The sequence below is a fragment of the Haemaphysalis longicornis genome, unplaced genomic scaffold, assembly GCF_048455015.1.
Source record: "Haemaphysalis longicornis isolate Haplotype H1 unplaced genomic scaffold, Haemaphysalis longicornis Haplotype H1 scaffold_14, whole genome shotgun sequence".
NCBI classification, from domain to species: Eukaryota; Metazoa; Arthropoda; class Arachnida; order Ixodida; family Ixodidae; genus Haemaphysalis; species Haemaphysalis longicornis.
The window spans coordinates 21,420,101-21,431,320 of record NW_027526245.1 but is presented as its reverse complement, the minus strand read 5'-3'; the positions used below and the strand labels follow the sequence as shown (position 1 = coordinate 21,431,320).

Here is an 11,220-nt window from a genome sequence, read left to right as displayed (position 1 = left end):
CTACACGGACTCGCAGTAAGCCTATCGTGCCTGCCACAACACTCGCACTACTACCGTCGTTGTCAAGAAACTTCGTCTCCACGTTAGCTACCTCCGTGCACTGGGACACGACTTTCATGTACACTGGATCCCAGGACGCTCCGGAATACCAGGAAACGACCGGGCCCACCGACTAGCGCGCGCTTTACTTCTATCCGCGCAGTCGAAACCACCTGAGCGATTTTCCAGCCGGTTAGCCGACTACGTGGAGACGAACAATCAGTGGCTAGATCTCGCAATAACGGTATCTTTTGCCAAGCAGCACCGACGCAGCTTTCTACGCAGCGCGGGCAATCCACTTAATATGCCTCCACTTCCTCGCAAGGGAGTAAGGAGGTAAGGAGGGTGCCAGTCTGTACCCGCTGGCAGCAAGTTACGCTCCGGCGGGTACAGACTGGCACCCTCCTTACCCCCTACCTTTTGCAGCGCTTCCGAAGCACGGAAAGCAGCCGTTCCCTCGACCAGCCCAACACTGGAATGTGCAGCCAATGAGGAACCCGGGCTGACCTGGAACACCTTCTGTGGTTCTTCCCGCTGTACTGGGCTCCCAGAGATCCGGCCCTGACCTCACTCCCGGGTGAGTCAAGGCTGAACTCCCTTCAAAGCTGGGCTGCACCACCCCCGTGTACAGCTGCAGCGGTCGCCAACGAACTTTGGCGGTCGCTAAACCAGTTCATGGATGATGCAGAAGCTCCTGCAACCGGTTCCCGGCTTGGACACACTGCCAGAACCACAGCCCGTCACGGCCCAAGCCAGTGATCAAACGACGAACCGTTTACCTCTTTTTTCTTTCACAGCAGCCTTAGATTGGCTTCAAAATGTGAAATAAACGTGTTCAACAACAACTCCTCACTCCACTGCTCGTCGTCCACCGTGAGCTTGGGGTTGGTCAGGGAAGCCTCGCCACACCGCTTCGCGTCCGTTTCCTTGAGTTCACGGGGCGCGCCGCTCTCGTGGGCCCCGTCGCTCACCATTTCTCTAGTCGCGCCCGGAATCGCTGGCGTCTCCTCCTTTTCCTTGCAAGGCTTTTGGGAAGGAGCCGCTTGCTTCCTGGTTTTAGGGCGGCCTCGTTGTGGTTTCTTCTGCCTGCCGGTCACCTCGGGGGGAAGGGGGCGAACGTCGTCGTTCTGGCATTCTCCTCCGTCCCTTTTGTTCCCATCGTCCTGTAGGTGGTAATCCCGGCTGCGAGAGGGTGGGGAGCGGTGTGTCTCGTTTGCGTTCCCTCTCTCGGCGTGCGCGTTTGGCTCGGAGCTGACTGAAGGTCAGAGGCCGGGCGTCTCGTTGTTTTCGCTCTTCTCTTCTCTCCTCTGTTCCACTCTGCCTCATGTAGCTGGCCTGCTTCTTGCGCCGGAACGTCTGTGTTGACTGGAGGCGAAGGCACGTGCGGGGATGCCTGGAGAGGGGGTGGTGGGTGAGGGGCTGCCTGAGGTCCCTCGGTGCGCATCATCGCCGCCTTGTCATCGGCGTCCATGTATTCCTCGAGATTCCTCGCGGGCGTTTTCTGCTTCGCTCTGGACGCGTACGACTGCGTGCAGGAACTCCACATTCCAGGAACTCCATCATCATCATCATTTATTGTACCCTTAAAGGCCCCTTGCGGGGTATTACATAAGGGGGGGGGGGGGCGAAATAATAGTACACACATAGCAAGAATTCAGACAGTAATACAGGAACAATTCCGACATACATTCGTGTAAAGAAAGTGAAGACCTACAGGCATGAAAAGAATAAAAAGGGGGGGGGGGCAAAACAATAGCACACACATAGCAAGAATTAAGACAATAAAACATAAACAATTCCGGCATACATTCGTGTAAAGAAAGGGAAGACGAACAGGCATGAAAAAAGAAATGAAAAGAGAGAAGGGGGAGGGAGAGAGGTGAGCAATTTCAAGAAGTCAAAGTTTCCTTAGTCCGCCAAAAAAAAAAAAAGCTAGAAAGAGCAATGAACTGACTGAGGGCGTCAACCGTATGGCATTTGAAACGCGTGCCAGACCCCTATGAACGAGCAGCCAGAAGGGCGCCGGCCTGCCGGCCTGAGTACTCTCACACGGTCACAAGCTTTTGGCGTCAGTGGGTCGGCTAATCCCCTTGCCCCAAGGACCATGCAACAATGGGCGAAGCACTCGGAGTAGAGTTCCCCACTCTTTGCGCTCAGTACCCCAAAATATTCCCGGGAGGACAAGGCAGGGCAAGAACGACGGCCGCAGACAGGTCAAGGAACGCAGCCCCCGTCTCCGAACAATGCGGGGCGGCAGACCAAAAAGCTGACCTTGCCGGAACTGCCATCTTCGAAAAAGGGGCGAACTGGAGGAAGTGCCTTTACAGCGAACCCCACGGAGCCGCAATGGCTCGCAAGGGACTCCCCAGTCTGTGTAAACACACGAGCTGCGTTCCGCAGGGCGGGGTTCGTGGAAGGCCGGCAGCGGCGAAGGGTTGCAAGGCGGCGTTGCAATGTAAGCCGTGTCACCTCTGAAGAAGGAGCCTTGCCGCCATCGGGACGCAGGGGGAGTAATTATATTTTTCCAGACATGAAAAGAAGCAACCAGAGGAAAAAGCAGTTGGAAATGACGCTAAAATTACGCGTAGAAAAAGAACGAGAAACAGAATATTGTAGGTTAATTAAGGATATAGGAGCTTAGTAACTCACGGAATTTCGAAGGGTTATGCTCGGCAACGACAGATTCTGGTAGGGAGTTCCATTGTTCTATTGCTACGGGAAGGAAAGATTTGTTGAAAGCGTTGGTAGAACCGTGAAGTCTCTGAATGCTCATAGAATTGAAGAGGCGATGTGATGAGCGCACGGGTGGAAATAAAAGCGTAGAACGAAGGTCAGGGAAGTTATAATACAATTTATGGAATAGGCAGAGTAGTGAGATTTTACGTCTTGATGCTACGAGTGGCAGTCCGACAGATGCTTTTAAGTGGGTGACACTGGTAGTGTGGCCATATTAGGATGAGATGAAACGGGTAGCGCGGTTTTGGACAGCTTCTAGTATATCAGCCAGGTACGTTTGGTGCGGGTTCCAAATGGAGGAGGCATATTCCAGTTTGGTGCGGATGAAAGTCTCATATGCTATTTTACGGATCGATGGAGGGGACAGGTATAACGATCTTCTAAGGTAGTTCAGGGACTTCGAGGCATCGGCTGTTAATTTTAGAATGTGGTTAGACCAGTTTAGTTTGTTAGTGATGGTAACGCCAAGGTAGCGGTAGCTATGGACCTCAGATAGATTAACTGTGCCTAAGCAGTATGGGAATGTAGTTATAGAGCGCTTCCGGGTCACATGCATGAACTTACATTTACTAACATTTAGACTCATCATCCAGCGTGAGCACCATTTGGCAATTAAGGTTAAGTCCTTTTGGAGGACGGATTGGTCGTCGGTGGTTGTGACACGGCGGTAAATTACACAATCATCGGCAAAAAGACGGATTGGAGATGAAATGCCAGTTGGGAGGTCGTTTATAAATATAAGGAAAAGAAGTGGACCGAGTACTGATCCCTGAGGAACCCCGGATACTACTTTGGTAGTAACTGAGCAGCGATCTCCAACACAAGTGAACTGAACGCGATCTGTTAGGAAACAGGTGATCCATGATAGGATTAGCGGATCGAGATGAAGACACGAAAGTTTGGACACTAGTCGTTTATGAGGTACGCAGTCAAATGCCTTTGAAAAATCTAAGTAAATGACGTCTGTCTGGAATGAAGAATCTAAGTTTAGGTGAAGGTCTGTGGTTAATTCAAAAAGTTGAGTTTCACGACAGGCCTGGACGGAAGCCATGCTGATTGCTGAAGAAAAAAGAATTTCTTTCGAGGTGGTTAGCTATGTGCGAATATATGATATGTTCCAAAAGTTTACAGGCAATACATGTAAGTGAGATCGGGCGATAATTGGTTGGGTCGGAGCGCTTGCCGGACTTGAAAACAGGGGCTACTTTGTTTATTTTCCAGTCTTTCGGCAGAGTACCCTCGCGTGTGGACTGGGTAAAAATTATTTGTAAGATCTGGCTGGAGATGACGTCGGTAGCTTTTAGTATTTTCACTGGTATGTTGTCAGGTCCGGGGGAGCTAGAAATTTTAAGCTTTTTTATTAGGTTCATGATACCTTCAGCAGTCACTTCAATGGCAGGCATGTCAGTGAAGTCCAATCTTGGTAAGGCAGGAATGTTGGTCGAAGGTTCACACGTAAAAACGGAAGAAAAATAGGAATTTAGGACGTCAGAGCGTTTTGCTCTGACGTCCTACATTAACTCCACATTTGTTAATGTTCATTTCACTGGGCGTGAAAACGCGCCGCACACAAGACATGCGCACTGAGGGAGCAGCACTATCGCTGAGCAGGCGGCGCCCGCGGCAGCGAAGTGGCGCTGGCTAGCGCAGGTAGCTCGAGCAGAGTGTTGCCGCTGCACTAAATGGGACTCCAGCCCAAAAGAAAGCTGCGCATACGAGAAAGGGAGTAATCATGTGATGGTGAATTGCATTAATAATCGTCTTCTGCAGCGCTTTCAAAAGCTGCAATCGAATATCCGCCGCAGTTTAAGCCTAACATGTCTAGGCGGTCCTGTAAACAGACCACCCGGCGGCTCCCAGCGCGCGTCTCCCCATCCACTTCCTCGCGCGTCGTCCTCTAGCCTTGACAGCAATTAGCACTCGCAGCACTTGCATCAGGTACACGGCCGCTTTTTGGGTGGCTCACAAGATCAGTACGTAGAGGATTTAGCAGAAACTGCCGCCGACGCGGAGTCGACATGCTGCGGCAGCTCTGCTCTTCAGTATAGCTTGGCGACAGGAAATAGTGATATGCGTTGCTACAGTCGCGTCCTCCGTGTGAACGAAGGAGCTGTCCGAGCGGAAGTCCACCTGCGGAGATGCGAAGACCTCGCTCGGATTTCTCCGCTGAAATGCTCCCTCGTGTGAATACCGCTTAACGTGTCTGCGAGAGCAAACGGCGCAATAAGTAGCAGCGTACCGCAGCGCCGCATGGTAGATACACATGGGATAGCATGTTTGCAACACTGTGACGTCACTGGTGTATTAAGAAATCGAAACCGAACATTGTTCATATGAATCGTACGGTAATAAATTATTTACTAAGAATATGTAAATGTGAGAGCCTGTATCATACTTTCTAAGGAAATATGAAACGATTGCAACAAAGAACGCACAAGAAACAAATTTAATGTCACAAACATTTTAAGAGTCAATTGGGGCTTTTTACCCGTTTTGCAACTTTCCTCCCTCTCGTACTCAACGGAGCACGTTCGCCTGTCTGCGAGCCTGAAAACTTCTGGCTCAGTTTACAGACCCAAACTTTCCCATTCTTCCTTTCGACGAATAGGGTGATCACCAACGCTTTACGTCTGCGTCTTTTGCGTTTGTCCTTTACAATGACTCAGTGTATACCTGCTTACTTATCTACAAATCAAAGAGGACGTATAGCGGGAACATGTTTCGCTAATCTTCTAACTCTTACTTCGGCAATAACCATGCTAAGATTACTGCTGTGGAGTGAATAGATCTCTCTAACAGATGTTTCTAAGTGGAAAGTCACTAAGCATTCTTTAGACTCCCTTTGGTCGGCTATGGTAATTGAGCTAGCTGAAGGTGTTCAGCATTCATAAACGCATTCCGGAAGTCCCGGGTTAGACCCCAGACCGCAATTTCCGTAATTTTATTTCCAACTGAATTACGTAACTTGGCTTACAGGAGCTTCCCTTGTTCGCTTCCGCAAATTACTCATTTCGTTTACCTTCATGGCTAAATGGCATCGAAGAAAGCAGTGGTACAGCTACATTTTATCAAAGGTGGCCTTTAGCAAGATATTTTGGAAAGCTGAAATTTATGGCGATTTTTCTTTTGAATTGTACGCAATTTTTTATACCGTAGGCCGTTTTGTGTGCACGCGTCATAATGTAATGCGCCTTTACTTCGATGCTGATCTTTGTTATTAGAAACAAACGCGGGTGCTAACGTATGAGTCACGATATTGCTAATAGGCGTACCGAAAAGTCAGCGGCACCAGGTCACTGACAAGAGTATGAAACATGAAAAAAACTGCCGTCTGTTTGAACCTTATGCCAAGCATTACCAACAAAAATAGCTCGACATCTGGCGGGACATCTGCTGACATTTTGCTTAAACCTCAAGCTTCTCAGAGTTTGTTGATGAAAGCATATCACGGCGGGGAAAGACACAGCAGCACAAGTGCATACCGGATCCATCCGCAATTAGGGTAAGTCTTTGATGTTGTTGTAGCCTTCGCGCGACATGGCGACCCACCCTGTACTGACCAGTACCGGCCATTTCTCCGAATTGAGCCGTTTGTATGTTGAATATTTAGTGGAACTTTGAGTCAAGCGAAAAAGGTTCTAACTGAAAGGGCTGCAAGTGAAAGGTGATGCCTAGAAGTGGAACCAACTGGCTTTTACAAGAAGGCGGGCTTCATTTATGCTTACCAAATGTTATGTAGGATATTTCAGTACCATACAACGCCGGCAAAAAGCAATATTTTAATGACAAATCACGACACATCTCATCTGTTAGCTAGATAAATTGTTTTTGAAACCTGCATGAAAAAAAAAAAACAAGGGCAACGTCTGCCCCGTCACTTTCTCAAGAAGCACAGCGGCAAGGATATTCTCTTGTTCATCGCCGATCTCTTTCATTTTGCAAAACAAAAGAAACTATGACTTAACAACACAGTTCTTCAGCTACCTACTTCTGATGACAAGGACTACCTAGAAAGCGTGACGGAAGCAAATTTTTTAAGAAACTCTTCGCCGTTCTGGGTGCATTTATGCGTTTACCACAATGCAGCACTGAAGCAGAAGTTAGTTGTAGGTACGGAATATTCTGGCTTGTAATTAGAATACTGCAAAAAAAAAGCAGCACAGAGCAACCTGTGGCGGTAAATCCGCCATGTCGGGAGCTATCATGCAAACCTCCAAAATTCAATATAACCTTCTTGGAACCGCAAGAAAACCCTTAGCGCTAAAATTTACCTACTTTGTTCTAAAGTACATCTTAGGCGGCCCCGTCGGCCGTCTGGAATTCTCCCAAAGGTCTTTGGTCACCCAACAGCGTTCCTCCTGGGATACTTTCTCATGTTTCAGCAAAGTTGCGTATGCCTACTCCGCTTATTTCTCATTCTTTTGAAGCTGTTTTAAGGCCGAACCCCATGGAGTGTTTTTATTGTGTTTGGTGATTGGCCGCGGCGACACGCGTTCAGCGCTCGACCCCAAATACACAGCAGCGCGCACGTAGCGCCGCTGTCTGCGAATCACAGATTTTCCGTCTGTTTTCGGCGTCTGCGACGGATGTTGCTATCCTTAACTTTCGGTCTCCCTGCGCACACAACATGGCGGCTCTCGGAAGCTCGACGACCATGGCGACGACCGGCAAAATAGATCATTAAAGATTAATTTTCGCCATTCAGTCGAGGCCAACCCTCTGGCAGTCCAAGCACCGGGAACAACGCAACCGGTCCAAGAAGGGGGTGCTTTGGGAAGAGGTTGCGGCCGCAGTGCTGCCCGGCGAACCCGCCACCGATGCAGGTAAACAGACCTAGCTTCTCGATTGTTCTACTTGTCGTGTGCTGCACTGTTTCAGAAGTGAATTCAGTTTTGTGCTCTTTGCTCTCGCAGTTCCCAGCTAACGTATCTCCGCGATAAATTTCGCCGAGTACTGAACGAGAAGCGGTGCAGCCACAAAAGTGAGGAGAGCGCCGAAGAGGACTACGACATAGACTACGATGACGACGACGACAACAGCGGCAACAACTGCAACGGCAACAATGGAAATGGTGACTGGCAGTTTTGCAAGCAGTTGTCGTCTTTGAAATATCACATGATAGGGTGACTTAACCATTTCGTGGTGTATTTTGGCGTTTCTGCACGTGCGGTACGTGTGTTTGTGTTATCCGCCTTTATTATTCTCTTGTCAGTACCCATGCTCGAGACTGGCTAACAAGGTAGTTTTGGCGTGTCCAGTCATCACGCCTTCGCGAGATCGCTCAAGAAAAAGAAACCCACCCTACCCGGTGCACATAAATGTTGACATCTCAACAATTGCATCCACATCCCAAAAACGAGGGTACCCGAAAGGTTGCACGTTTTTAAGTTGAGAGTGCAGCCTGCCATTATGTCGCATGGCTGCTCAGTGGAGCAATATTGTACAGTTTATTTCTGCATTTACACACTGCGGTGTAACAGAATGAGAAGCAAGTTGCCAGCATAGTCCACATATGCCTAAGTCCACGCTGCCTGCGGTAGGTGCTTGGCCGCCTGGCTTGTTATTACTTTCTGCAGCGAGTAGCCGGGCATGAATGCTACTTCATGTGCATTAAAAAGCCGGTAGCGAAGTTCATTGCAAGTGTATTGGTTCTTCTTCCCCATCACTCACAAATCAAACTTGCAAAAAAAAAAACAGAACATAGCTGTATGGTCCACTGACGAGGTCAGAGGCCGCACTCCCCGGCCTTGCGTGTGAAAGGATAGATCCGCGCTGGTCGGACTAGAGGCACTGAACTTCCAGCGCTACGCTGTGGTCGTCGTCAATTTGCTGCGGTGCGTTCGAAAGGCGGCTTGTCTAGACGGCGAAAATGTCGCGGGAATAATCCCCTTTGCGAATGCCGCTCCATGTTCCGAGGATCGCTCGCGTAGCGGGCAACGAAGTGGTAATAATGGTCGTCTTTCCCATGCGGCGGCTCTCCCATGATATCCCTTTGTCGCGCACCATGGTAGGGACGGCTGTTTTTCGGTAGCCGCCGCTTATCGCCCCCCGCCCCCTTCGGAGTCGTGTGTACTCGCTGCCGCGTGATCGCTCGCCTGCGCACGGCTTTTGACCCGAAGGTGGTGGCGCCTAATTGAATATTTGGCAAATGGCTCAGTAACAGCTGTCTAGGTGAATTTGGCCCCTCCTTTAGGCGTGTACGAAAGCTAGAGGGACGCTCCCGCGCGAGGTCAATACCGAGGTGTTATAAGGCCGAGGTTGACCATTAAAGATAGTTCTTGTCTTATAGCTATAGTTCTTGTCTTAGCTATAGTTCATACCACAAGATAGGTGCAGCACTGCGGAGGCTACATTGCTGTCAACAGTCCACCCACAGAGCGCAGCTAACTCGCCGTGATGGTGACCCTGAAAGGACATTTCCTTCTCCCTTCTCGGCAGGAGGAACCGCAAGGCCCCGGCGCCTTTTGTCGGTTTCTTCGCGTTGAGTTGGCGCTTTCAATGGGCGGGCCAACAATGTAGCCTCCACAGTGCTACACCTAGCTTGTGGCGAGGGACGTTCCGGCGAGGGAAGAGTCTCGGCCGTTGGAGCTAGGCTTGGATTTGTGAGACCCCTAAGGAAGAGGTAGCCTTGAAGCGAGCATAGGATAGTTACACGGGGTTGAGGCTTTCGCCTGACTTGTGCGCACTTGGAGCTATAGCGTCTAACTGAAGTTTGAAGTTTTTCCTTTTTGTTACTCATGTACCCTTTAAGTCTAATGTAAATAGTTGTATGTAAACTCTTCGTTCCCCTTCATCAAATACAAACGCCTCTAGTTCCTCAATTTGGCCACTCTCTCCGAGAACTTCAACACCATCCCCCTGAGAGCCTCCTGCCAAATCAACCGGAGCCCCGGAGATTGTGTTCCTTATCGGCACCGGAAATCGGCGGAACAAACATCACAATCTTTACTGGCGCAGCCGACAGGATTTGTCAGAATAAATCACCACCCTACAGCCAATTGATTTTCACACATTGAATATTTTATTACGAATAATAAACTGAAACTCAAACTCAAACTGAAGGGCAGCAAGCGGACGCAATCCAGCCGTCATCAGCACCAACCGAGCTTTGCGCGGAGTGGTGCATTTTAGCCAAGCCAAGGAAGGAAATCGGCGGCACGAAGTCAACGACGCGGCAGCGTACCAGCGAAAGTACGGGTGAGTGGGATTTCTCGCGCTGCGTTGTAGCATTGTAGGCTCAGTCGTTTGGTGTATGGTAGTTAAGAGTACCAGGCTGGCGGACATGGCGGAGGGAGACCGAAATGGTAAGACACATGAGGCGCCACCCCAAGGAGGTGCGGCAGCAGGACGGGTTTTCCAAGCGAATTCAGAGGAGATAATACTTAAACGATTAGAATTAACAATTCGAAAACTGCAGCTCGAAGCCAGCGAGACAAGAGAGAAGAGAAGTGCGCGAATCGAAGGAGCGTATACAAAAACTGAAGCTCAAATCTGAAGAGCGGTTGTGAAGGTATCAGTTGGAGGTAGAACGCAGAAAGCAAAGCCCCTCAGGATGGGACACTGGCGAGCAGAACGATGTGGCATAGAGCCAGCCAGTTGTACATCGACAGTGAAGTGTAATGGTGCCGGCCAGTGTTTCGAAATTGAGCTTTCCGATGACAGGGTAAGCAGCCGTGACTCCCCACACGAGGCTAGTATTGCCGCCGGGGTCGAACGTGTGAAGAGGAGGAACGGGGTTGAACGTTGCGAGAAGGAGCGCCAAAGTAAGCGCGTCGAGTGATACCATAGAGCGGTGTGATGAAGCGATGCTCGAATATGACGAGCAGCTTCGAAAGCCTGGTTTGAGTATGGGGCTGCAGCGCATAAGACAGAACCCTTCGTACAGGGCCAAATATGCACTGACAGCAAAGTTGCATGGCGACAGCCCGTTATTTACTTGGAAGCCTTACGAGAACAAGGTAAGCGGCCGAAGCTGCGCACAGAAAGCAAGCGGTTCAGCTGTGAACAGCTGCACTGCAACGGAAGCGAGCGTGAGAAGCGTTGCAGCCAGCGCGTGCGGTACAACCGGAGACTCAAATGGTACCTTTGTTGCTACAAGTTTACTTCCACAATTACATTTGCACCAGCGACTGAGCTAATAAATGCCGAACTTGCTAGCACGGCCAGAAACAAAATTTTAATCGGCGGTGGACCGTAGGAGATGGTCGCCGCGCAAGAAGGTCTTGGGGCCAGCCGCGTACCAAATTCCGCCCACACGTTGCACGACGAAGTGAACTCCGTGTCGGGCGTTCAGGGTCCCGCCCAGAAGAGAAAGGAGAGAGAAGACGACGAGAAAGCATGTGACGAGACGGAGCGAAAACATGACGTAGTTTAGGATAAGGCTGAGGAAAAGCAGGAATTAGGGGGGATAAGGGATCTGAGAAGGTAGACTAGTGGGTACTTGCA

The 11,220-nt window shown here is 49.9% G+C and overlaps 1 protein-coding gene across 1 annotated transcript in view; it reads left to right on the top strand.

The window, feature by feature from the left end:
- Nucleotides 1-6,205: 6,205 nt before the first annotated feature.
- Nucleotides 6,206-11,220, top strand: part of LOC144164798 (neprilysin-1-like) — a 508,128-nt gene continuing 503,113 nt past the window's right edge. The window contains exon 1 of the mRNA XM_077695065.1: nucleotides 6,206-6,277. The gene's annotated coding sequence lies outside the window, so the exon portion shown is untranslated. The remainder of the gene's footprint in view (nucleotides 6,278-11,220) is intronic.